General features: G+C 40.7%; 1 protein-coding gene across 2 annotated transcripts in view; it reads left to right on the plus strand.

Moving 5' to 3' along the window:
* Positions 1-14664: 14664 nt before the first annotated feature.
* rad21b (RAD21 cohesin complex component b) overlaps positions 14665-27908 on the plus strand; it is a 52326-nt gene continuing 39082 nt past the window's right edge. The window contains exon 1 of one of the 2 annotated variants that reach the window (XM_078540195.1): positions 14665-15228. The gene's annotated coding sequence lies outside the window, so the exon portion shown is untranslated. The remainder of the gene's footprint in view (positions 15229-27908) is intronic. The other variant, XM_078540196.1, reaches the window with a different exon arrangement.

Raw genomic sequence — 27908 nt, forward strand, 5'->3', positions numbered from 1 at the left:
TGTTTGAAATCTATCCCATTTAGCATGGTGGTAGTGTCACACAACGCGATGGAGGGTATCCTCAACGTGAAGATGGGACTTCATCTCCACAACGCCTGTGCAGTGGTCACTCCGACTGTCATGGACAAATGCACCTGCGGCAGGCAGGTTGGTGAGGATGAGATCAAGTATGTTTTTCCCTCTTGTTGGTTTCCTCACCACCTGCCGCAGACCCAGTCTAGCAGCTATATCATTTAGGACTCGGCCAGCTCAGTCAGTATTGGTGCTAGTGAGCCATTCTTGGTGGAGGACATTGAAGTGCCCCGCCTAGAGTACATTCTGCACCCTTGCCACCCTCAGTGCTTCCTCCAAGTGGTGTTCAACATGGAGGAGCACTGATTCATCAGCTGAGAAAGGGCGGTACGTGGTAATCAGCAGGAGGTTTCCTTGCCCATGTTTGACCTGATGCCATGAGACTTCATGGGGTCCGGAGCCGATGTTGAGGACTCCCAGGGCAAATTCCTCCCGACTCTGTACCACTGTGCCGCCACCTCCGTTGAGTCTGTCCTGCCAGTGGGGGAGAGAGAAAGAGCGAGCAGCTAGAGGCCTAAAGTCTCTTTGGTTCACCCTGCATGAATGTGAATGGGAGCTCACGCTCGCGCTAACAAGACCAAATTTGAGAGGATATGAAACGAGACTGGAAGATTGACCTAACTTGTGGTAGAGGGAGAATCTCCAATAAAAACTCTCACCGTGAAATAAATTAGACTTATAAAGCAAGAGTCACTTCAGACTGTCCAGAGAATCAAATGACTACCAAAGGACAATGTAAAGTATACCTTTGAAGTGGATTTTTTGGTTGTGTTAAAATTAAAAGGGCAAAGTTCTGTCATACAGTTGAAAATATAAGTTACCTACAAAAAGTGTTTGGTCGATAGTGCTTTTAGTCTGTTTATTATGGTAAAAGTCTTAAAACGTGATATCTTATCATATCATCATTTCAGCTATCAACCAGAAGTTTGAATTTTTTATTTTTAAAATTATTGATTTCTATGGGGATCATAACAAGGCCAGGATTGGGAACTTAATATTCCTTGCTACAAGGTATTCAGGAAAATTGGGAAAGGAGGAAAAAAGGTGGGAGGATGGCAGTATTTGTCAAAGAAACCATCATATCAGTGGAGAGCAATGATGTAGATGATGGGCCAAGAACAGAGTCTATTGGTTAGAATTAAGGAACAATTGAGTAGCTATTATGCCACTGGATTTAATCTATAAGCCACCAAACTGTGGGGATAAGATTGAGAAACAAATTTGCAGACAAATAACAGAAACATTCAAGAACTACATTATAGTAATAATGGGGGTCCCCAATTATCCTAATGTAGACTTGGAGAGTAACAGTGTAAAGGACAATGACAGTGTAAAGGACAATAAAGGAGAGTGTAAAGGAGAAATTGTGTACGTGACAACTTTCTTGATTAGTGTGTTTCTAGCCCAACAAGGAAGGAATGCTGGATCTAGCTCAGGGAAATCAAGTACGGCAATTTGAGCATGATTCAGCTTTTCGAGAATAGTGGTCAGAATACCATTGGGTTTAGAAGTTACGGAAAAGGACAAGACACAATCAAGTGTAAAAATACTTAACCTGAGGAGGACTAACGTTATTGAGTTGAAAAGGGATCTGGCACAGATAAATTGGAATCAAAATCTGGTAGACAAACTAAGGCATAAAGGGAATTAGAGGGGCAAAGAGTGTGAGAGAACATATCTGCATCTATCATACAAGGGAACCCCAAAACAGAGTAAAAGTCTATTCAAAGGAAGGGCAGGGCCAATTAGGGACCGAAAAGGTGATCTGGTAGAGTCAGAGGGCATAACTGAAGTAAAACAGAAAATGTTGGAAAAACTCAGCAGGTCTAACAGCATCTGTGGAGAGAAAAACAGAGTTAACGTTTCAAGTCTGTATGACTCTTCTTCAGAGCTAAAGAGAAGTAGAAATATGATGGATTTTATACTGTGTAAGGAGGGTGGAGCAGGTGGAACGAGATTGAAGGTCAGGGATAGGTGACAGCTAAAGAGAGATTGACAAAGATGTCATGGACACAAGGCAAAGGGAGTGTTAATGGTAGTGGTGAAGAGTAAAGAAGGGGCTGAGAGTGGCATAAAGGTAAGATAGCAGAAGGTCCCACATGGGAGACTTATAAAAAAGGCAAATGCACATGGGATACAGGGTAATTTGATAAGGTGGATTCAAAATTGGCTTAGTTGTAGGAGACAGAGGGTGATGACAGAAGGATGCTTTAGTGATTGGAAGCCAGTGTCCAATGGCGGACCACAGGGATCTGTGCTGGGTCCACTATTATTCGTCATTTATATAAATAACATAGATGACGTTGTGGGGGGTAGGATTAGTAAGTTTACGAATGACACAAAGATTGGCTAGGTGGTTAACAGTGAGGCTGAATGTCTTGGGCTACAGGAAGATATAGACAGGATGGTCAAATGGGCAGATAAGTGGCAGATGGAATTTAACCTGAAAAGTGTGAGGTGATACACTTTGGAAGGGGTAATTTGACAAGGAAGTATTCAATGAATGGCATGACACTAGGAAGTTCTGAGGAACAAAGGGACCTTGGTGTGTGTATCCATAAATCTCTGAAGGCGGAGCGGCCTGTTAGTGGGGTGGTGAGAAAGGCATATGGGACACTTGCCTTTATCAATCAAGGCATAGATTACAAAAGTAGGGAGGTCATGTTGGAGCTGTATAGAACCTTGGTGAGGCCACAGCTGGAGTACTGTGTGCAGTTCTGGTCGCCACATTATAGGAAGGATGCGATTGCACTGGAGGGGGTGCAGAGGAGATTCATCAGGATGTTGCCTGGGATGAAACATTTAAGTTATGAAGAGACGTTGGATAGACTTGGGTTGTTTTCGTTGGAGCAGAGAAGACTGAAGGGTGACCTGATCGAGGTGTACAAGATTATGAGGGGCATGGACAGGGTGGATAGGGAGCAGCTGGTTCCCTTAGTTGAGGGGTCAGTCATGAGGGGACATAAGTTCAAGGCGAGGGGCAGGAGGTTTAGGGGGGGACGTGAGGGAAAACCTATTTACCCAGAGGGTGGTGACGGACTGAAATGCGCTACCTGGGAGAGTAGTGGAGGCGGGTTGCCTCACATCCTTTAAAAAGTACCTGGATGAGCACTTGGCATGTCATAACATTCAAGGCTATGGGGCAAGTGCTGGTAAATGGGATTAGGTAGGTAGGTCAGGTGTTTCTCACGTGTCGGTGCAGACTCGATGGGCCGAAGGGCTTCTTCTGCACTGTGTGATTCTATGAAGGTGTTAATAGCTGAACAAGGGTCAGCACTTGTGAAAGCAAAACACAAAAACAAGTGGCAGTTGGCCCTGTGGGGGGAGGGGGGTTTGGGTAAAGGATAAAAAAATGAACAAACCATTCAATATAAAAAAAGAAAATTAAAAAAAAAAATTGGATTTAAAAAGGCCCCCTTCTCCCCCCCCCAAAAAAAAGGCAGGTCAGTTGTTTGAGTCAATGATCTATCAGCAGCTTATTAAAAAATTCCACTTTTGTTTGCTACTACCAAAATATGTGGTAACTATGTACATACGAACAAGGAGCAGGAGTAGGCCATTCAGCCCCTCGAGACTGCTCCACCATTTAACAAGATCATGGCTGATCTGATAGCAACCTGAAATCTGCACCCCACTTACCCCTGATAATCTATCACCCCCTTGCTTACCAAGAATCTATCCACCTCTGCCTTAAAAATATTCAAAGACTCTACTTTCACTACCTTTTCAGGTAGAGAGTTCCAAAGACTCAAGGCCCTCTGAGTGAAAACATTTTGCCTCAACTCTGTTTTAAATGGGCGACCCCTTATTTTTAAAGTGATCCCGGTTCTAGATTCTCCCACAAGAGGAAACATCCCTTCCACATCCACCCTATCAAGACCCTTCAGGATCATTTTTGTTTCAATCAAGTCACCTCTTACTCTTCTAAATTCCAGTGGGTACAAGCCTAACCTGTCCAGCCTTTCCTCATAAGATAATCCACCCATTCTAGCTATTAGTCTGGTAAGCCTTTTCTGAACTGCTTCCAATGCATTTACATCCTTTCTTAAGTAAGGTGACCAGTACTGTACACAGTACTCCAGATTTGGTCTCACCAATGCGCTGTACAACTGAAACATAATCTCTCTACTTTCCTAATTACTTGCTGTACCTGCAGACTAGCTTTTTGTGATTCATGCACTAGGACACCCAGATCCCTCTGCATCTCACAGCTCTTCAATCTCTCACAATTAAATAATATGCTTCTCTTTTATTCTTCCTGCCAAAATGGACAATTTCATATTTCCCACATCATACTCCATTTGCCAGATCTTTGCCCACTCACTTAACCTATCTATATCTTTTTGTAGTTTCCTTTTGTCCTCTTCACAACTTACTTTCCTATCTATCCTTGTGTTCTCAGCAAATTTGGCAACCATCCCATCCATCCAAGTCATTTATATAAATTGTAAACAATTGAAATCCCAGCAATGTCCCTATGGCACACCACTCGTTACATCTTGACAACCTGAAAAAGACCCATTTCTGCCTACTCTCTGCTTCCTGTTAGCCAGCCAATCTTCTATCCATACCAATGTTACCCCCTATACCATGAGCTTATATTTTCCACAATAACCTTTGATGTGGCACTTTATCAAATGTGACCTGCACTATGTCACAAATCCCATGTAAAAGTGACGCCTTAGACATCTGCATTGTAAACTTGAAACACCCTACCGATCCATCTGTACGCAACCTTAGTAAACTCCAATGCTAGTAGATGGCATATAAAAATGAATGGTAGTCCAAGAGCAAGATATAGGAAACTAGATACTGGAGAAGAAAGAGGTGAAAGCATGGAGATGATACTCATTGCCCTTAAACGAGGTTGATTCAAAATCATTCACCAAACCTGAAGCAGTCCACACAAATTTCAACAGTTCCATTGCTGCCTGAAAAGAATTCAGCCAGAAGTTTATACATTTGTGAATGTTCTCCTTAATCCTCTGCATGAAACCATTCTAGGCAACAATCTCAGAGAACAAAGACTTCAGTTTGGCTTCATTGGCCCCAGACGCAGCCCTGTGCCCCTTTACTAAGGTTGAGAGCCCCCTGCTTAGGTTCCACTACAAGCAGCAAGTAAATACATCCTCTACCATTGCAATGTGTCATCGCCTTCACACAAAATATGCATCTATATCCCAAAATTGACAGTTGGTGTACAATCTGTTTAGAATTGAGACAATACCATAAAATCTGGATCCTCTTCTGGGAGACCAAGTGTTTTCCATAAAGAATAGATACCCAACAGAACTGGAATAATGAAATAGAGTCATATCTAGATCCAAAACCCAGGAAACATGCTGAGCAACAGGTGTACACTACACTTGCTCATCTGCTCCTCACCCAATGACTGACAATCTGCCTCTGTCCCTTTTCTTCCCCTTGAAATTCCCATGCACCATTCTCCAACTTCTGTGACATTCTTGCAACTGTCCTGATGAGTGTAAGATGAAAAGCTTCAACTATCTGTCTCTTTTTTCAGAAATACTCAAATTCTCCAACTTGTTTGGTCATTGGCTGAACTGCTCTGCAAGTCATTGTCAATGCCACACTTTCCATAGTGCAGTCCAGGGGGAAGTCAATTGTGCTATCTCATCTCCCCAACAGTTTGATCAGATTCATCTAAAACGTTGCAGGAGATGAGGTGAGAGTGACCACCCTTGACATTAAGGCAGCATTTAACAGAATGTGGTATCAAGCAGCCCTAGCAAAACTGAAATCAATGAGAACTGAGAGAAAGCTCTCCACTGGTTGGAGTCATATCTAGCACAAAAGAAGATGATTGTGATTGCTGGAGGTCAATCATTTCCATCCCAGGACATTGTTGCATGAGTTCCTCAGGGAAATGTCTCAGGGAATGTCCTAAGCCTAACCATCTTCAGCTGCTTCACCAATGGCCTTCCCTCCATCATAAGGTCGGAAGTGGGATGTTCATTGATAATTGCACGTTGTTCAACACCATTCATGACTCCTCAGATACTGATGCAGTCTGTGCCCATGTGTAACCAGACCTGGATAACATTCATGCTTGGACTATAAGTGGCAAGTAACATTCACGCCACACAATTGCCAGCCAATGACCATCTCCAACAAGAGATAATCTAATCATCTGCCCTTGACATTCAATGGCATCGCTGAATCCCTCACTATTAACATCTTGAGAGTTAACCAGAAACTGAACTGGACCAGCCATACAAATACCGTGGCTATAAGAACAAGTCAGAGGCTGGGAATTGTGCGGTGAGTAACTCACCTCCTGACTCACCAAAGCCTGTCCGCCATCCACAAGGCACAAGTCAGGAGTGTGATGGAATATTCTTCACTTGCCTCGATTAGTGCAGCTTCAGCAACACTCAAGAAGCTCGACACCATCAAGGACAAAGCAGCCCGAATGATTGGCACCCCATCCACTGCCTTAAACATTCACTCCTTCCACCACCAAAGTACAGTGGCCGCAGTGTATACCATCTACAAGATCTAACATCTACTGCTGCAACTCATCAATGCTCCTTCGACATCACCTTCAAAATCCACAACCTCTACCACCTAGAATGACAATGACAGCAGATGCATGGGAACACCACCACTTGGAAGTTTCCCTCCAAGCCACACACCTTCCTGACTTGGAACTATATTGCCATTCCTTCACTGTCACAGGGTCAAGATCCTGGAACTCCCTTCCTAACAGCACTGTGGGTGTACCTAAACCACATGGACTGCAGCAGTTCAAGAAGGCAGCTTACCACACCTTCTCAAGGGCAATTAGGGATGGGTAATAAATGCTAGTCTAGCCAGCAACACTCACAACCCATGAATGGATAAATAAAACAAAATCTAAATTAACATAAAATGCTGAGCAGAGTTAAGGTGTGTGGTAAAGAATGACTGCACTGTTTTGACTATTGGAGAGAAAGGAATATTTTCCCAATAGTTTTATACAATATATGTATTTGAGCAATTTTTGATTAACATTTCACTTTTAAAATTCTGACACTTGTCAATATACGTTGTTTCCATTCACACATGAAAAAGCACTTCCTGCAAGATGAGATGATGGATTGCTATTACCAATGGAATTGTTCCTCAATAAGATAAAAGCCTCTAAAGTGGAAGAGGGGGAAATTAAGAAAAGAAAAAACCCAAGAACCACAGTGGGTTAGAATACAGTCTCTTTTGCCTTTGTTGGTTTGAATTCAGTTTTAATTTATGGGATGTAAGGTTCCTTTCTTTGTTAGGTCTCTATAGGTTCTGGCACATAAATGAATTTAGGCAACCTAGTTTTAGTGGGTGTATGTATTCACAACAAACTTGGAGTTAAATTGTAAACCTCATCCTGAGGGCTAGTGAGGAAAGCCAGCATAAGTGTAATATGCAGGGATGAGAGTGGGCCGAAACAAAAAAGTCTGAAAATTACTGGCCGAAGATAAAAAGGTCTGAAAATTCTTTGTGAAAAAGAATCATGTAATTATAGCACTTATGATCTGTAGTGAATGCAAATACTTCTAAGCCATTTCAAATGGGTGGAATTACTAGACTTCAAGTGGTAGAAATATTAGTTTTCCCTTTGTTTACTTTCTATGACCATCAAGACTGTTGACCAAAGCCATTGTCTTCTCTCCTCATAACAAAACCGTTTGCTAGCCACCAACTTCATCCAGAACCAGACTGTTCTGACCCCAAGATGAGCTTCTAACCACATATCTGCATAATCACTGTGATTGCTGATTCCCACCTCTGTAACATTGTCCATCTCTGTCCCTGCCTCAGCTCATTTGCTGAAGTCCTCATCCATGTCTGTTATTTCTAGATATAACTATTCTAACACCTGGCTAGCCCCCACATTCTATTCTCTGTAAACTTGAGGTCAACCAAAACTCTGTTGCTTATGTCCTCAATCACCAAGTCCTGTTCATATTATCACTCCAGTGCTCGCTGACCTACAGTGGCTCCTGTTAAGAAACGTCTCCACTTAAAAATTCTCATCCTTGTTTTCAAATCCCTCCATGGCCTTGCCCCTCCCTATTTCTAAGTTTCACCAACTTCACAACTCAGATAGCTATGCTCCTTAAATTCCAGCCTCTTTAGCATCCTTAATTTTACACACTGCTCCACCATTGGTGGCCGTGCCTTCAGCTGCCAAGGCCTTAAACTCAGGAAATTCCCTCGCTTCTCTGCTTTGCTTGCCTCCTTTAAGGCACACCTTAAAACCTACCTCTTTAACAAAGTTTTTGATCATTTGACCTAATATCTCCTTCTGTGGCTTGGTGTCATACTTTATTTTATAATGCTCCTGTGAAAAACACCTTGAGGTGTTTTATTACCTTAAAGCTAGCCCCTTTATAAATACAAATTGCTGTTACGTACATAAGAACTTTGAATCACTAACTGATTTTTCCAAAAAGGTGGCAGCCACAATCTCCAAAAGAATTTAAGCTATGTTCCTAAAGTTCATATTTTTGCCTCATTTTGCAAGATTTGTTAAAACAAAATTACAAATTGAAAGCTCAATGGCTTCTGTCAACACAATTGTTTATGCTACTTTTCAATGATGCAGTTCAAATTTCCTTGTTGATCAATAAAACGAGCATCTTTAGAGAAAACAGAGACTGGGACATAAATAGAGGAAAGACCAACAGCCTGGCACTTTATAACCAACAAACGAGTTTGGCAATACAAAAGTTTAAGCTAAACTGTCCCCACCCAGCCTTAAATTCACACAAACTGGTCCGAGAGAGAGGCCTTCAGGCCAAGGGTGCACAACAGCCTGAAAGGGAGCTCTCGCTAGTCACTGCCTGCTGGGAATCTGGGGTTATCGGGGGGGGGGAGAAAAAAACAGTTTGCCCAGGACAGCCTTGATCTGATAAGTAAATGCCATCAACAGGGGAAATAAAGGCTGTACGGTTGTACCTCTGCACAATGCTTGCGAACTGCGCTGTCTGGACATCGGCTGCCAGCCGCCTGATTTCCTCGCGATCAGCAGCAATGGTCAGATGTCCCACCCACCCGGTTGCCTCGTGCTCTGTCTGGCCCACATGCAATCCTGGAACTGTCCCCACACTTCGATGTTTAAATGACGCATTCGATTCCTCCCTCCTCACCTGCAGCTCACGCTCCGACAAAGCTACACAGTCAATACATCACAGAGGCGGCCAGGGGCAGGTGCCACTGTGCATACACCACCAGCACCCCCCCCCCCCAAACCTTGCCATAATCAATAGCAAGTCTGTTCCCATTCTGTTGTTGCGTTCGTAAATGTGATATATTTCAAATACACCTCTGCGGAAGCGGAGGTCGGAAAAAAACTTAGAAGGGCGGAATTCCATGATCCCAAAATCAGCATTCCATCAATTGGCAGAAATTTCTAATGCCTGAATGTGGGCTAAGGCTGCTAAAGGGATTTAAGGCACTCTGAAGCTAATTTCTGCAGCTAATCTCTCACTCATCCACCATATCTGTACCATAAGGGCTGTGGAAGTCCCACTGAAGAACAGTAGAAAGCCAGCTCTGTTGTTACAGTACAATAGGGAGAATGGCATCCTTCATCTAGCCACTGCAATTTCCCGTGAGAGCATTTAATGTTGGGCTGGATACCAAAAGTGTCAACTGTTCTATTCTGCAATAGTGGCATCTTTAATATAGACGGGCAACAATTAATTAATTAATATAGAGAGGTTTAGCTCATCTATATTGAAGAGCCCAGAGTGGGATGAAGTCTCAAAACTTCAGTATGTATAGTTACTTCTGTAGCATAATAACATTGTATTTAGGTGCTGTAAAATATCATGGAGCTCTATCAGCGGTGACCACAATAATCTTGAGTAATCTGTGATGACTCCATTGTAATAAAACATACTCAAATGTTCATGACCAAGGTTGGGAATGAGGACATTTGTTAAAACGTGGCAGAGGGACTTACTGGGTAAATCTACTATATGTGTGGTAGGGAGTTAAATGTGTAGATGGGATCCAGTTTCTCGACTGCATTAGCTGACTAGTCAGGTCACGTTGGAGGCAATACAATAAGCTCTGTGCTCCTGACATACAGAGGAAAAAGTCTTTCTTCTGATCACTATTCGGTTATCCTTTCTTAATATTTAACAAGAACTGGAATGTCATTGCTTCATTGGAAATAGAACATTACTCACATGAAGAATGGTCAACAGAGTTAGGTATCTGAGGGTTGCTGCTATCCGTCAAATCATGCATCCTGAACATGGAGGAAAGAGAAGAAAGCATTTCTAAAAATCATATTTTAACATTTCCATTAATATCGATGGATTTCATTTAGAAGTACAAGAGGCTTGTCACAGATTACTCATGTACTAATGTACTTAAATGTACTAATTACTCAATTTTTTCAGCTACAATTTCAAGTTGTCCAGCTTTTAAATATACTTGGGTCACAATCTTGAAAGGCCCCTCTGGTGCTTGAGACCTCAAGGTAAGCAGGACCACATAAGAAATTTGGATTTCTGATCTCCCAAAACCAATGAGTGATTTCAGGACAAAAATATTGGGAAAGATTACTGAGGGAGATAACACATGATCAAGAAGGTAAGTTTTCTTTTAATGAGTCTGTTGAAGGAAGGGTGCAATGTATCAAGTCAAGCTAGTTTAAAGGAAATGTTCCCAAAATTAGGTGCTTAATGACTCTGGCACTAATTTGTACCAAAAGTTCTGTAAGAAAGGAAAAGGTAGTGTCCGCATACAGATTTTCTACAATGGCTAACATTGCCTTTTCCTTCAACCTGAAGCAGGGGTATGGATAGTCCAGTCACAAAAAAAAACCCTAAATCTGACCTCTTATAGTTTTCAAGTTCCATGGCATTAAGCAACACAAGAAAATCTTGCAAAACTTTGGAGTTATTTGGGAAATAACGCACAGTATTATTAGGCACTGACTTTGGTGAAATTGTCATTACGACATTCCCTGATTTCGAACTGGGAAGTCATATTAAACTCCTAGGTTTCAGCATCAGAAAAACCTTGGTTTCCTCTATGTATTACTACATTACTTGGTCTAGTACTAAACCATAAGAACCCTGTCCTTTCCTTGTTCATTCTTTGAGGCAAAGATGACCATGTTCATCAACTGGGGTATTTGGTAGGGTTCCAATGGGTACATGGGTGATTGCTAAGGCCAATCTGTGTCCGGAAAGTTCTGCTGCAAATACACCAGGATACCGCAGACAATTGAGTTCTGGATGAATTGCTGACTCGGGATTTCATCTCCTTGCGTTTTCTCTCCCCTCTGATGTGTGCTTGCTTTCTAAGAAGACGGCACCGTTTTTTATTTGGTTGTGCCAGGTGTAGTGATCCTGGGTGAGTTTCTCCCAGGACTCAAAGTTGACATCAAAATTCTTGGTTTGGCAATTCTTGTATGCGTCTCGTCATCAATATAGACAGTTGAAAGAGTGTGCTGCCAAGATAAGTGAACTTATTCACTGCTGATAGGTTCTGGTCATGGACAAAGCTCAGGTTCAAGATAGGGCTTTCCTGGAGTAAGCTGGTACATTCCTTCTGTTTTCTACGTGCTGATTGAAAGGCTGAAGTCGTTGCATGCAAGGGAGAACAAGTCCATGCTACATTCCATGTCCAATTCTGAACCCACCGTTGCTGCACAGTCATTGGCAAATGGGAAATCACGAATTATGTCCTTGAAGACCTTGGTCTTTGCCTGGAGTCATCTCAGATTGAGCAGCTTCCCATCCATGTGATATCTGATTTCAATGCTAGGATCACCATCATGGAGGGCATCAGAGAGCATGGTAAAGAAAAACATGCTGCAGAGTTGATATTAACAGCCCAGTTAAACTCCATTAATGACTGGGAATGAGTCAGAAGACTCACCATTATCCTGGACACGCATGAGCATGTCAATATGGAACTGTCAAAGTAATGTGATGAATTTCTCAGGGCAGCCATATTTCTTCATTACCTTCCAAAGGCACCTCAGGTTACTGTGTCAGAAGCCTTGGTCAGGTCAACAAACATGGTGTAGAATTGCATGTTCTGTACTTGTTATTTGTCCTGGAGCTGTCTAACTGCAAACACCACATCAGTGGTTTCTCGATATTTTCTGAAACCACACTGACTCGCTTTCAACTGTAAAGACCAAGAAAATATAAAAGGTTCCCTATGCTTATTTATTTGATTTTATCAGGGAACAGCAAAAGTCCACATTTTGGCCTGAGAATCTGTCACATTTCATAACGTATAATCATTTTGTTGAGGAAGATTTGGGTATGACTTATATTTGGCGTTATTCTAACATAAATGAATTCATCAGGGATTAAAATACTCTTTTCATAAACAGGAGAAATGCTGTTTATTCAAGCCAAACCATTCTACGAAATGTTGCCCATCATCAAATCCATCCAGGCCAACTGTGTTGAGATAGTCATTTCATTTTGAAAGCAACAAGGAATTGTTGCCAGGGTCACCCATCCACAGGGACATTGGTCAGTTTAATTGGCACATCTACTGGCCAACCCTGGACGGCAAGGGATCAGAGGTTAATCCCTCCTGAGTATGAGCACATTGAGCCGTGCTCAGGGCAAGCCTTAGTCTGAATCAGTGAGAAGTCTGACAAAAAGAAAATGTTGCCTAACCCAGTAACAGAGACAGTGTGGCATGTTTCATTCTTTCAAGGAGGGATTAAAATTAACTTATTGATAAGAGCTATTTAATAGTTTTGGTGTGTTCACTTGCTGATTGTAAATAAAAAAGCTTAAAGATTTGCACCTGGTCTTAACTACCTAGTGTTAATCAGTTACTCTTTCAGTGTGCGAAGAATTACACTGACAACCAATTTATGATTGTCAGTTGGGCTTGCAGTGTGGCACATTTGTGCGTACTGGAAGTTACATATATTAATACACATGGCCATGTTCTTTACAGACAGAAGGAACATGTACACACATTGCGCTTGTTTCGGCTAAACAAAATAAGTGGCAGCCATTCGCTGACTCATTCCTCAGGGCAATGCCTTGACCAATCAGAGTCAAGCTGCCTGGTTTAAATTTTACATAATACTTGGCAGTTAACTGTCAGTCGCCATCAATGGTGCATTCTATATGGTAACGCCTCTACCAATCAGAGTCTATTTTCCAAACAATCAGCACTCTCTTTACATTTCGTATAAATTGTTGTCTTTCCCCTATATTGGTTTTCTTGCGAAGTGTCCTGAACAGTACAAGACGAAAAGCTTCGGCATGTCTGTTTTTTCAGCAATATTCAAGTTCTGTACTACCAAATGACTAATTCCTTAAATGCGTATGAGAACTTTTTTGATCAGCATGTTTTCAGTTCAATGAGGAAGGAAGCCGTGGTAAACTTAATTCTGGGGAATGATTAGAAGGACTGGAACATGTTTTAGTTGGGGAGCATTTGGGGAACACTAATCATATCATCAGGTTTAGAACAATTATGGAAAACTGCAAACCACAATCAAGTGTAAAAATACTCAACTAGAGGAGGACTAATTTCAGGGACTTGAAAAAGGATCTGGAGCACTTAGAGCAGCAGATCACCAGGTAGACCTGTAATTATCAAGGCTGGTGCTGGGTGCCACGAGTTCAGTCTTTCCAGAAGGGCAGTTTTAAAAAAATATTTAAGTACTAGGTACCGGACAGCAAGCAACAGGCGCACCCATCTCACTGATACCTATGAGTAAATACTTGTTTTCTTAAAAGGATAATTAAAACATACTTTTAATGCAGCACTTTGATATTGAGAGTATTATTATTTAGATGGGAGAGGGTCCATGATTTGAGGGTCCATGATCTATTTGAAAAGGTGTCCTTCAACCAAAAATTTGCGAACCACTGTGCTAGACAACTGGAGGATTGCAAATGTTACACCCCTGTTCAAAAAAGGGGAGGGATAAATCCCATCTCCAGGCGAGTCAGTCCAATGTGGGTGGGAGGGATTTTTTTTAGAGACAATATTCCAGGACAAAATGAATTAGAACTTGGAAAAATATGGATTAATAAATGAACATTGGCATGGGTTTGTTAAAGGTAAATTGTGTTTGACTAACCTAATTGTGTTCTTTGATGAAGTAATGAAGAGGTTTGATGAGAGCAGTGCAATTGATGTGTATGTGGATTTCCAAAAGGCATTTTGTAAAGTACAACGTAACAGGCTTGCAAGCAAAATCAAAATCCATGGGATTAACGGGCCAATGGTTACATGGATATGATTTGGCTAAGAGGCAGAAAGCAGGAGTGAACACTTAGTTTTCCGGCAGGAGGGAAGTATACAGTATGATAAAAGCAAAACACTGCGGATTCTGGAAATCTGAAGCAAAAACAGAAAATGTTGGAAAAACTCAGCAGGTCTGGCAGTATCTGTGGAAAGAGAAAGAGTTAACGTTTCGGGTAGGTATGACTCTTCTTCAGAGTGGCGTTCCTGGAGTTAATTTTAGGACCGTTACTCTTTTTTGATTGATATTAATTGTCTGGGCTTGGGTACAAAGGCATTTCAAACTCAGAAATGTACTAAACTACAAGGAGGATAGTTACAGACTCCATGAAGACAGTGACTGGACTGGTGATAGGAAGACATATGACAGATGAAATTTAACACCAGCATTTTGTGTTCTAAGTGCTATGGGGAAAGAGCAAGGGGACCAGCACTAATTGGGTGGCTCTTTCACAAAGCCGGGACAGCAGGATGGGCCTCCTTCTCCGCAGAAAGAGTGTTTTGGCTGACAAGGCAAAGATGAGAAATACACGAATAACCCAAAACAATGCATTTTGCATCGTAATTTGGAAACGATGAAGAGGTGCGGTTGTGATCAAGATACTTTAATCAGAAAAAAACTTTCAAAGAGAGCTATCATCACTCACTCGTTCAATAAAGTGGAACTAAAGCTCCCTGGAAAGGAGCTGATTCTCTCGGCTTGGCTCTGTTTACACGGTCCCAGCCCGGTCCTGCTCGCCCTCCCTCTGTCGGTTGCACGGTAAACATCCGGTGCGTTTGAATAGTTTTGGGCGGGAAGCGGCTGCGGTGGCCGCCATCTTGTTTACCGCTTCTCGTTTGGGCAGTGTTTGTGTGCGGAGCCGGGAGAGTGGCACCGGCCTTCGGACAGAAGCAGAGCTGCAGCCGACCGTAAGTCAAAGGCGTAAGCACTCGACCGCCCATGTTAACGGAGGTTAGCCGGCTCTCGGCGGCTGCTGCTGCACGGCCTAGCTTTATTTATAGTTGGTGCGATGGATGCGCACGTCAGCGCTTGGGGAAGGAGCGAGGCCCCGGGCCCGCTGTGGTCGAGCCTCTACTGGGCGCGCTGTTTGAGAGGGGGATAGCCCCCTGACCTGGGCACAGGATGGGTGAGAAAGCTCCCTGGAGAAGTCGGCGAGAAAACCGTGGGGTAAAATTGCGAAAGGAGAAGGAGTACAGGGGAAGCGGCTTATCCCCGGCCTCGAGTGACAAGCTCGGCCGTTGTTGCATTTCTGAGAGGCGGGTGGGACACGAAGGAAATTGCGGAGAATCCGTGGGCCCTCGGCAGCCTCCTTTCCTTTCGGTCCTTTGATCTATTGGAGAGTCGCACCGAGTCCCGGGCATCACGGTTCCCGGCTGTTCTCAGCGGATCTTAGTTGCATAACAACTGTTTAAAGGCTCCTTTGGGCCTATATCCTGGTTTTATCGTAATTGCAGGCTTCTAACTCCAAGTGTTTTAATCCTCTGCTTGATGCACCCCTTCTCTCCTTTCTGAATTTCACATGGGGCCTTTTATTTATTTCTCTAGTAATTGCGGTTTTGACACCTCATCCGCCGCCTTGCAGAAATTCTGAGACACCGACGCTTTATGTTTATCGCGCGCTTTAATCGATCCATTTCTGAGCTCGGATTTAGATTGGCATTTCCAGTAATAAGTGTCAATATGTCACGAGCTCAAGTCAATTACTATATAGTGTTTTGTTCATTTTCGCTACTGAAAATCTCGTCTGTAGTTTGATATTGTACGTTATCTCATTAGTAACACTATTGAGCTTGTAAAGTTTCTGATTGGTGGCCTGTGTTAATCTAAGACACAAGATTCCCATTCTCTTTATAAATTGCTTTTAATACCTTCCTCCAGCATTAGAAACATGTCTATTTTTCATGCCTTAGTCCTGATCGCTTAGGTTCTCTGGTCTGCCCTGACTGAATCTCTCCAACCCTTTTATGTAAGTGTAATGCTCACAAAATAAGTATTTTATTATGCAATATAATATAAAAGCAAAATACTGCGGATGCTGGAAATCTGAAACAAAAACAGAAAATGCAGGTCTAAGCATCTGTGGAGAGAAAAACAGTTAAAGTTTCGAGTCCGTATGACTTTTTTTTACAATTTATTTGTGTGCTGAGAAGATGAGCAAAGTTTGTTGTAAAAGTTAAATGGAGATTGAGTCTGTACTGTCATTACTGTCTGAATTTGTCACATTTTTAAAGTAGCTTGAATATATATTTCAACTTTAAAGTTGAAAAAATTAATTTGGTGAGATCTGACCATGTTTGATATGAAAATAGAGGTCAGGCAACAACTTGTTGAGAGGGCATTTAAGGGTCAACCACATTGCTGTGGGTCTGGAGTCACACATAGGCCAGACCAGGTAAGGACAACAGATTTCTTTCCCTAAAGGACATTAGTGAACCAGATGGGTTTTTACAACAATCTGCAATGGTTTCATGGTCATCATCAGACTTTTAATTCCAGATTTTTGTTTAATTCAAATTTCACCATCTGCTGTGGTGGGTCCCGAAAGTATTACCCTGAGTCTCTGAAATACTAGCCTAGTGACAATACCATTACACCACCACCTTTTAACTGGTAAGAATTTTCATGAGGCGCTAAGTTTACTGTACAAAAGGAAATGCAAAAAAGAGAACATTTTTCTTGTGTGATATTAGTTGTTCAAAGTAATTCAAGATACATGATCTTGATTATCTGTGTGGAGGAGGAATCAAAGTGTCGCATGAATAACAAGGAGGAATAACTTGTATTGCACTTTTCAGACAAATTTGTCTTGAAAAGGTTTGACAACTTGGACATTTTTTTTCATTCACGGGATATGGGCTTCACTGGCTGGGCCAGCATTTATTGCCCATCCCTAGTTGAAGTGAGAGTACATCTGAACACTTTCCTGTGCCAATAAAAGCATAAAAGCAATATTTTGTGAAGTCTATCACCTGTTAGAAATATTCAGCAATATTTACATTGAATTACAGCCTTGCAGCTTTATTGTATCTGTTACATTGATATGCCTAAACTTTTGAGTTGCAGCATTGTTAACAAATGACTTGTGCAACATGTTATCCTTAATGATGACTGCAGTATTTCTGGAGAGGTGATTTAATTTGTTCACGAGTCCTACAAAGACCTCCCAACCGGAGTGCTAATTTCTGATCCTAGTCGTCATCTCTGATGTGTATTACAGGTTAAGCTAACAGGACTTTAAATGCAATTTAGACATCTGAGTTGTGGATAATGCACCCAACGTGAATCTGGCAGTAGATTTATAAAATCTATTTCTTAGTGTTTCACAGTAGTTCATCTATCTTGCAAATGTGTTCAAGGGGATTGTATTAACAATACAAACCCAAAGATCATACATTCTGTGGAAAACCGGGGTCCTTTGATTTTGCTTATCGGCTGATTATGTTTAATGAATGGGGATAGAAACATTGAATAGGGTACTCGGCACTTACCTCTGCCATGCTGTGTTAACTCAATGTTACTACAATTACACAGCTCTTCCTTGAGGCTTTTCCATATCTGGTTGATGCTTTATAACTACAATGCTGAAAACAAATCTTTTTAAGAGCTTCCATTTCACGGAGGAGGCTTCAGGCCAATACACATTCAACAACCTGCTCTGAAAAATCTGCTCACATTTTTGACAGCTGTGACAAATTCCCCCACAGCAGCTAATGCAATCCACAACATTCTAACTAGAACAACCCAAAACACTATAAAAGAAAAAAGTCAATTTGCTTTATCTCCCAATGTTAACAAATCTTTTTAAAAAAAAAAATTCCAGGATTTGGATCTGGATCTGCATCTTTGCCAAAAACTAATCACAGGCCACCAATTTGGGCAATACCCTGCCTGTGTACCAAGTTTCATTGAAATCCACCTTTAGTTTTCGAGATATATGATTTACAGAGAAACAGATTAACAAGTGGGGCAAAAACATTACTGCCGCCCACCTTCAGTGATGTAAAAGATGTAAATCATACATGGTGATAAATTAATGAGAATGTAAATTGTATGTGGTGTGATTACATTAAGGAGATTTAAATTTTATGTGGTGATTTGGAAGGATTGGGTTTGATTGGATAGATGTAACATTAACTGTTTACTCTCATACTTTACACTATTGTATGCCGAGTTCTGCGCTATTTCATGTCAGCGATCATGTTATTTTTTATGAGTTGTCCAGATACACTTTGTAGTTTCCAGATTGGTTGTAAGAAAGAGATTCATGACACCAGTGCATTTTTCCTATTTACAAAAAAAACTTAGATTTCTTGGGTTTTTTTAATTCTAAAAACCTGAATTGATTTTGAATGAAAAACACCCCACCATTTAACTTTGTAAGTGCTTGTCGTCTTTAAGTGCAATTGTTTCATGTCAAGTTTGAGAGTTCTGTTCAAAAACAACTTCTAAAAATGTAATCTTTATTATATAGAATTAATATCTGGCAAAGAGCTACAGTCTTGTAATTTAATTTAAACAACTGAAATGCTGTGGTGTGATTTTTATGGCTACCTGCTGTATAACATTTTATATATTTAAAACAATGACATTTTGGGGACCAAATTGTTTAATGTGAGCAGTGTTTAAAGGGTCTGTTAATTTCATGGGAAGGACTATACAGCATACTAATTTTACATTAAATTATTTTAAGGGTCCCTTGAATGCTTATGGACTTCATTTTGACTGGATATAACAGCTCAGAACACCTCCGTAAACATAAGAATGTAGTAACCTATTCAGTGTGTCTCCTGCCAATGTAAGATTGCGGCAGATATGTCCACCGATACCCATCTACACATGTGCACTTGTCCCCAAATGCAGAGAAAACTAATGACAGATTTTGTCCTTCCATACTTGGTTTGTGCCGGGCTATTTTTAAATTATAAAATACCATTGTAAATTGATGTGGCGTGATCAATGAAATGAGTGGAGAACTGCAGTCATACAGATAAGAACACCAAATATAAATGGGTCCACAGAGACTAGCTTACAGAAGGAATAACCTATGAACAGAAAACGCTGGACAGAAGCAGCAGGTCCTGCAGCATTTGTGTAGAAGCTCGGGTTAACGGGCCAGAGTGCTGAACCTTGTGTAGAACTGAAATGTAAATCCTAGATTCATCATCAACGTTATAAATGCAGTTTATTTTCCTTTATTTCTGTCCTGGCCACTGCCTACTCCATTGCCACCAATGACATCATGGAGTAAACAGTATAACTGTGCATGCACAGCGTTGGTAGCAAACACAGCCCAATGTGTTAGGGAAATTTCCAAGTCCTCCATAGCTATTTTATTGGCACTGCTATGAAAATTTTAAGTGAGCTCTTGAGATCAATTGCTGTAGTCAAGCATTTGGATTTGATCTATTGCGGATTGATGCCAAATTGTGTTTTGTTTAAATTAAATTTGCAATGATGCAATACATCAAAAATCAGTTAATTGAGACCCCTTAATGGTTTATTACTTGATCCGTTAGCTGCTCAGTCTTTAACGCATATCTCCTGTTTACATCAATACCATTTTGCACATTTGTAAGTACTATGTGGTTTGCAGCTGGATTAATTTGTCTATTTTGCAAATTATTTGCCATCATTTCCATCTGCACTTCCAATACCATGTTATCCTCTTACTGTACTTTTCCAGTGCTAGAAGCCAATTAGGTTAAAATTGAGATGGGGGGGCGGGGGGGGAGAGAGAGAGAGAGATTGGATTGAGAGAGAGAGGTTTTTAAAAATGCAATTCAATTTTTATAAAAAAAACCCTCCAACAATAACTAAAAGCTTAAGGAATTAGTCTCCGCACTCGTGAAAGTTAATTCTCCGTGTCAGAGAAGTTGTTTGACACTAATTAAGATGTACCACACAGTTAAAAGGTGACTTGCACTGGTGAGTTAGTTGGTAACTGAAATAAATACAGCAACACAGGGTAGTCTTGGGTATCATGCAGTTCTTGGAGGTGCAGGACATCTTGGATAGCAACTTCCTCATTTCCATGTGCATGTGTGGTCGCTGAAAATAGCTGTCTGATTTCCATGTGAAGAATGATGAGTGCTGTTAACCTCACCATTATATTCAGCGCAAAATCTGACCTATTCTATTGTGCATGTAGTGCTACAATGAATTTGAGCATCCTTTATCCTGCAAATTAGCAAGATTTCTAGGGGAAAAGGGTGGCAAAATACATCCCAGGTATTATATCTATAAATATCAATTAGCGGACACAGAAAAGAGATGCGTTTTTACTTGATGTGGGAGTAGCTGGCAATGGCAGCATTTGTTGCCACCCCTAATTGCCCTTGAAGGTGGTGGTGAACTACCTTCTTTGAATCACTGAGGTCTCTGATGTAGGTACTCCCACAGTGCTATTAGCTAGGGAGTTGCAGGATTCTGACCCAGCGATGATAAAGGAATGGCAGTATAGTTCCAAGTTAGGATAGTGTGTGGTTTGGAAGAGAGCTTGCAGGTGGTGCATTTCCACATGGTTACTTCCCTTGCTTTTCTAGGTGGTAGGGGCTGCGGATTTGGGAGATGCTGATGAAGGAAACTTTGCAAGTTGCTGCAGTGCATCTAAGAGGTGGTACACAGAATCAGAGAATGGTTACAGCAGAAGAAGGCCTCTTGGCCCATCATGTCTGTGCTAGCTCTCTGCAAGAGCATTTCATCTAGTGCCACTCCCCTGCCTTTTCCCCATAGCCCTGAAAATTTTTCCTTTTCGGATAATGATCTAATTTCCTCTTGAATGTCATGATTGAATCTGCTTCCACCATACTCTTAGGCAGTGCATTCCAGATCCTAACCACTTGCTGTGTAAAAAATGGTTTTCCTCATGTTGCCATTGCCTCTTTGTGCAATTACCTTAAATCTGTGCCTTTGGTTCTTTATCCTTCTCCCACTTCAGTAACTGTGCGCCACTGGTGAAGCAAGCGAATGCTTAAGCTAGTGTCTAAGCTGCTGATCAAACAAGTTGTTTTGTCCTGGATGGTGTCAAGCTTCTTGATTATTGTTGAACCAGCTCTCATCCAGCCAAGTGGGCAATATTCCACCACACTGGAGAATTGTGCGTTGTAGATGGTAGAAAGCAATTTGAGGGTCAGGGTGACTTACATGCTTTAGAGTAACCTCTTGACCTGCTCTTGTTATAGTTATGTGACTGGTCCAGTTAAATTTCTGGTCAATGGTGAACATATGAATTAGGAGCAGGAGTAGGCCATTTGGCCCCTTGAGCCTGCTCCACCATTCAGTAAGGTCGTGGTGTCCTGACTCACTGGGGAAGGTGTGCTGCAACATCAAGCCCCACTGCTCCCCGAGCCACTATAAATGTGAATAAATTTGATCAAACCACTTAATTGTTTAATTTAGGTTAATGGAATACGAGCACCAGGTTTGTAAACCTAATAAGTAAATAACTCTTTATTGAACAAATTGTTTTTATGAACTGCTAATTTCTAACTCTATAACCAAAACTGTACCCCTTCTTAAATCCCTATGCATACACATACAAGACACACAAAACCATGGATTTTAAGGGTGGGATAAAACAGTTCAATAGCACCAATCTGGAATACAGGATTCGATGGGTTGATTTTGATTGTCTTCCAAGTTCCTTTCAGTTCTTTGTTCATGACTCAAGATGGTCTTCCCTGCACTTTGTCTTTAGTTCACTGGTTGAGCACTTGCTTTTCAATGTCCCCAACAGTGATTTTCCCCCTTTCCTCTTGATAGGGGTTTTTCAGAGGGAGAGCAAGTTATAGAGATATGGGGGGGAAAAAAGCTAGCTATTATTGTGAATTACTGGAATCTTACACAGGAGGAGGAGGTTTTAGGTCTTTTCTCTTTTCAGGCTAGGAGCTTTTCCTTGCTGTACTGCTCTCATTCAAACCCTGGTCAGGAGCCAATTAAAAATGTTGCCAGGCAGTTCCCTGTTAGACTGGACTCCTCTAAGGCACCATCTTGTCTTTCATGGCACACTCTGTTCCAGGACAGCAACATTGTATATATCCCTCACACTGTTCCAGTAGACATGTTTTTTCAAACTGCAGCCATTGTAATTTTAATCCACAGTCCAACAGAAATAAAAAGATATGTTCTTTACAATGGCTTATTTGATTATGGCCTCAACTTTACTTTTCTTCCTATTTCTTATGCCCTTTGACTCCCTTGTCAATCAAGAATCTATTTAACTCAGCCTTAAAAATATTCAATGATCCTGCCTCCACTGTGCTCTGGGGAAGAGAATTCCACACACTCTCAACCCTCTGAGAGAAACTATTTCTCTCAATCTCTGTCTTAAATGGGAGACCCCTTATTTTTAAACTGTGTCCCCTACTTCTAATCTCCCACAAGGGAAAACATCCTTTCAGCATCCACCCTGTCAAGCCCCCTCAGGATCTTATATGTTTCAATAAGATCATCTCTCATTCTTGTAAACTCCAGGACCCAACCTATCCAACTTTTCCTCATAGGTTAAACCCCTCATTCCAGGAATCAATAGAATGAACCTTCTCTGAGCTGCTGCTAATGCAATTATATCCTTTCTTAAATAAGGAGACCAAAACTGTACACAGTAGTCTAGATGTGGTCTCACCAATACCCTATACAAGTGTAGCAAAACATTCCTACTTTTATATTCCATTCCTCTTGCAATAAACAACATTCCATTTGCATTCCTAATCACTTGCTGTACCTGCATAATAACTTTTGGTGATTCATGTACCAGGACACCCAGATTCCTCTACCTGCAATCTTTCCCTATTTAAATATTACGCTGCCTTTCTATTCTTCCTGCCAAAGTGGACAAGTTCACATTTTCCCATATCTTCCATCGGCCAAATTTTTGCCCACTCACTTAACCTATCTATATCCTTCTGCAGAGTACAAGCTTGATGTCCTACCTCTTCCCAACTTGCTGTCCTACTTATCTTTCTGTCATCAGCAAATTTAGCAACCGTACATTTGGCCCCATCATCCAAACCAATTATATAGATTGTAAATAGTTGAGGCCCCAGCACTGATCCCTATGGCACTCCACTCTTTCCATCTTGCCAATCCAAAAATGACCCATTAATGCCTACTATGTTTCCTGTTAGCTAACCAATTCTCTATCCATGCTAATATATTAACCCCCTACACTAGAGCTTTTATTTTGTGTGGTAACATTTGATGTGTCAAATGCCTTCTGCAAATCTAAATACAGCACATCCACAGGATCCCCTTTATCCATGTTGCTTGTTACTTCCGTTATGACATGGCAGATGATGTATGCCAGGAGGACCAAATCCACAAGGGAAACTTGGTCACACTATCACAATGGTTTTGCAATTTGTATTTAAGAGAATGTGTGCAATGAATTCAAAAGTAATGAGTCCACCAAGACCTTTAAAAATTAAATTTAAATATTTATTAACAAAATAAAGATTTCAAGCACATACATAAGACTACAATTACTTAGTACTATAACAAATCCTAAAATTCCTAATTGACCTGATGCCCAGTTACACACACATTTTAAGGCAACAGTCTAAAATAGATTTTAGGTTTAAAACAGAAGCAGCAAGTTAACACGATACCCATAGCGGAATTTCAAATGGCCTTTCCCCAACTTCAGTTTCATTGCATAGTAGACTTATGCACAAATGGCTGGAGGCTTCATTAAGGCTATTTCCCACATTCCTGTTAGATCTTACATGGCCTCCTTCCACATTAGCCTTTTATTCTCCTTTATATATGTTTCTATCTTTTTAATATGTAAATTCTATTGTTCCATATGTCTTTGAAACTATCTACCTCCATAATATAAAACTTTCATGTTGTCAATATTGTCAGTAACCTTTGGGAAAAATAAGCACACTCCTTAGCCTTGCTTATCTGGCTAGCTGTAAACAGACCAAGATACCGTTGAAATCCAAATCTCTTCATTTACCTAAAAATGCAAATTCCCTTCACACCTTACATGCTAAGCCAGCATTCATGTTTACTCATTAGCATGTCAAGCACAGCCTCTTTTGATGATTTCAAGTCCACTTGACTCCAAATATAATTAAATTATGCAGACAGACCCAGCTATAATCACCCCCATAAACCTATTTCATAATAAACCAGAAAAATGATATGAAAATTATTATACTTTCGTCACACTTCCTCACAGAACTCCAATAAATGAGTCAAACACTATTTCCCTTTCACAAAACTGTATTGACTCTGCCTGATTGTATTGAGATTTACTAAGTGCCCTGCTATAACTCCCTTAATAATAGATTCCAGCATTTTCTTTATGACAGATGTTAAGCTAACTGGCCTGTAGTTTCCTGCTTCCTGCCTCCCTCCTACCTTGAATAGAGAAGTTACATTTGCTATTTTCCAATCTGATGGGACCTTTCCAGAGTCTGGGGAATTTTGGAAAATTTAAAACCAATGCATCTACTATCTCAGCAGCTACTTCTTCTAAGACCCTAGGATGAAGTCCATCAGGACCTGGGGACTCGCCAACTTTTAGTTCTAGTGATTTTCTCTCACTCTTTGCTTGGCGATTATAATTGTTTTATGTTTCTCCCTTCCTTTCACCTCTTAATGCACATTTATTTCTGGCATGTTATTTATCCTCTGCAGTGAAGACAAATACAAAATACCTGTTCAATTCATCTGCCAATTCCTTATTTTCCATTATTAACTTCCCAGACACACTCTGTAGAGTACCAGCGTTCGCTTTATTCGCTCTTCTTTAAATCCCTGTGGAAACTCTCATTGTCCATTTTTGTATTTCTAACTATCTTTTTCTCATACTCGTCCTCATTTTTTTTTGCCATTCTTTTCTGTTTTGCATATTCTGTCCAATCTTTTAAACTGCCACTAATTTTCGCAGAATTGTACGCTTTTACTTTCAATTTGATACGGTCTTTAACTTTCGTTTTAGCCATGGATGGTATGGTGTTTTTTTTGTGCTGAGTGTTGCACAATATCGCCTTACATACCTGTCACTGCATCTCTACTGTCCACTGAGTTCAGGAAATACCTCAACAGCTCTGGGCAGAGAATACTGATGAACATCCAAAGCTAGAGTTCATATAGATGTGATAGATACCACGAATTCTTACACCATTGTCAAGTTTTACTATAGTCACAATTGATTTTTCCCAGTCTCAGTTGTGCCCCAGCTCCATTTGATCTAGTTCTATTGATATTCTGTTTTTTTGGTTTATAGGTACCACTGTATGCTTAGGTGCTTGGTTTTGGCCTGTGCTTCACAGTAAGGTACCTATTTAGCAATATGCAAGTGCTATACATATCCATTGTAAGGCTTGTAAAATGTCTTGCCAAGAGAGGAGGAGCTTGTTTTAAGTGTAATGTCATTTACAAAGTTGAATTTTTGGGGTGATCATTTTGGTGGAATCTGCTGTTTTTCTTTCCTGTCTTTGTACCGTTGTCCAGAATAGGTGACAGCAATGTTCCGTTACTGTCCAATGGAAATAGCATAATCCTCTTCAGTTTAAAGTATAAGATTCCTTTTTCTTTCAGAATGCTTTATTGTTTGCTTTATTGTTGCTTTATTTGCTTTCTTCACCCAAAAACAAGAGGATTCTTTTATTTGAAGACTAGTACTAATATATACAAGTTACTGGAGAGCGCAATAAACACATCTAACGTAGGAATTTGGCACGCACACAAAACAGCCAGCTGGTCATAAGCATGTTTTACATCACTGATTCAGCGATGACGTGTACATTTTTTTGCACATTCTCTGAAAGCGATATCACAGCATCCTTAAAGCAGTATAAAAGGAACAATATGTAGATTGTTTATTAGCTCAGTACTTCAGCTTGGCATTTAATTTATTCAGTAAAACAATGTAGGAACTAGTTTCTAAACATTATTTCAATTCATTGCATCATGCCATAAATTGAAAACCATACACTGAATTTTAATTAAGAAATTTGAGACAGATGGTGCATCTTTTTGAAATTGAACCTGTTCATGAGCCAAAACCTGTAGTTTAAAATATCATGTAATCTTCCAAGTTTTGAATACAAAAGGTTTACTGTTATTAGAAATGCTTAATTGTAACTAATCCTGGTTGATCAAACATGATGGTGGTTTCTAAACATTAGGCCTATAAAATATTATGCAGTAGACATCACTTTCTTCCCTTCAACCACACTACTTTTGTGTGACATTTAACTACTGAAAACTTGTCTGCTTAAAACTTGCCGCCTCCATCCCCTGGCCTTAGGAAGATCTTAATTTGTCATCTGCATACATAGTAAAAAAAAAAATCAGGCAATAATCCCAAATATGGATTGTTTTCTACTGGGAGAGCATATATGAATGTGGGAGAGCAGCCAGAATTAGCTTTGATGTGACTCGCTGGCCAATTAACCCACTGGCACACACTACCAAGGCTACAGATGAAAAGTAGTTGCTCAGGATATTGGCAACCATGGAATAATAATAATAACCACTAAATTTCCACCTCCTAACAAGAAGGGGAAAACGGAAAATACCTTGAGGAAAGCACACTGAAGGATCAGAAGCTGAATATAAAGTTGTTGGAGCAGACCAAATCAAAAAAGTGATGTCAGACTGACATCACAATCAACACAGGGAGGGGCAACAGAACCCAAGGCATTTAAGGCAAATATATAGGTTAAATATCTATATTACATATTTTGCCTGTTTAGTATATTTAATATCTGATTAATTAGTTCAAGAATTGGAGAGCGAGAGTGTCAGGAAAAGAGATCATTACATAAAGTGAAGAAGCTGATTGGTGAGGCTTTTTTTTGTCCAAATCATTGACATTTAGTCTTTAAAAAAGCACACAACAGACTAAAAGCTACATATATAAAGCTAAGATGGCAGAGCAGATTGTATGCCTGGACTGCAGTGCGTGGGAATTTGTGAATAGGGAGACTGTCTCAAGCGAACACCTCTGCAGTAGATGTCTGCCACTCTCAAACCTCTCTGCTTCAGGGTCATTTGAACAAGGGTGTGAGTTGGATACGTTTTGACACAGATGGGTGGGGAACAGTACCTGGATAGTTTGCTCCAGACATCTCATTGAGGGGTACAGGTTCAGAAGGGGGTTGGTGTGACCAATAGTATACAGAGTAAGAACCACCTAGGTAAGATCGAGAACGAGGAACCACAGAAACTGATCCTATCCAACAGGTACAATGTACTTGTGAGGGTAAGGATAAACTGTTGGAAGGGTAACTGGAATGTGGACCATGGCACCTTGGAGGAGGAGAGAAAGCCTGATGTAGGTGATTCAATTATTAGGGGACAGGCAGCATCCTTTGTAATGAGATTCAGAGTCCCCCATTGTTTGTTGTCAACTGGTGTCAGGATGAGGGTTATAATTTCCAAATTATTACCTGAGTCACATGCAAATTGGCACTGGGATAAGCAGATTAAGGTAGTGTGATTGTGTGATGTGGCTTTAGGAGTGGTGCAGGAAAGAGGGTTTGATTTCATGGGACAAGAGCTTTAGGCACTGTGAGAGAAGGGAAAACTAAAAGTTGATAAATTAAGCCAGGAGAGATTTAAAGCAAACTGA

Source organism: Cetorhinus maximus, chromosome 4, assembly GCF_964194155.1.
Source record: "Cetorhinus maximus chromosome 4, sCetMax3.hap1.1, whole genome shotgun sequence".
In the NCBI taxonomy this organism is placed as follows: domain Eukaryota; kingdom Metazoa; phylum Chordata; class Chondrichthyes; order Lamniformes; family Cetorhinidae; genus Cetorhinus; species Cetorhinus maximus.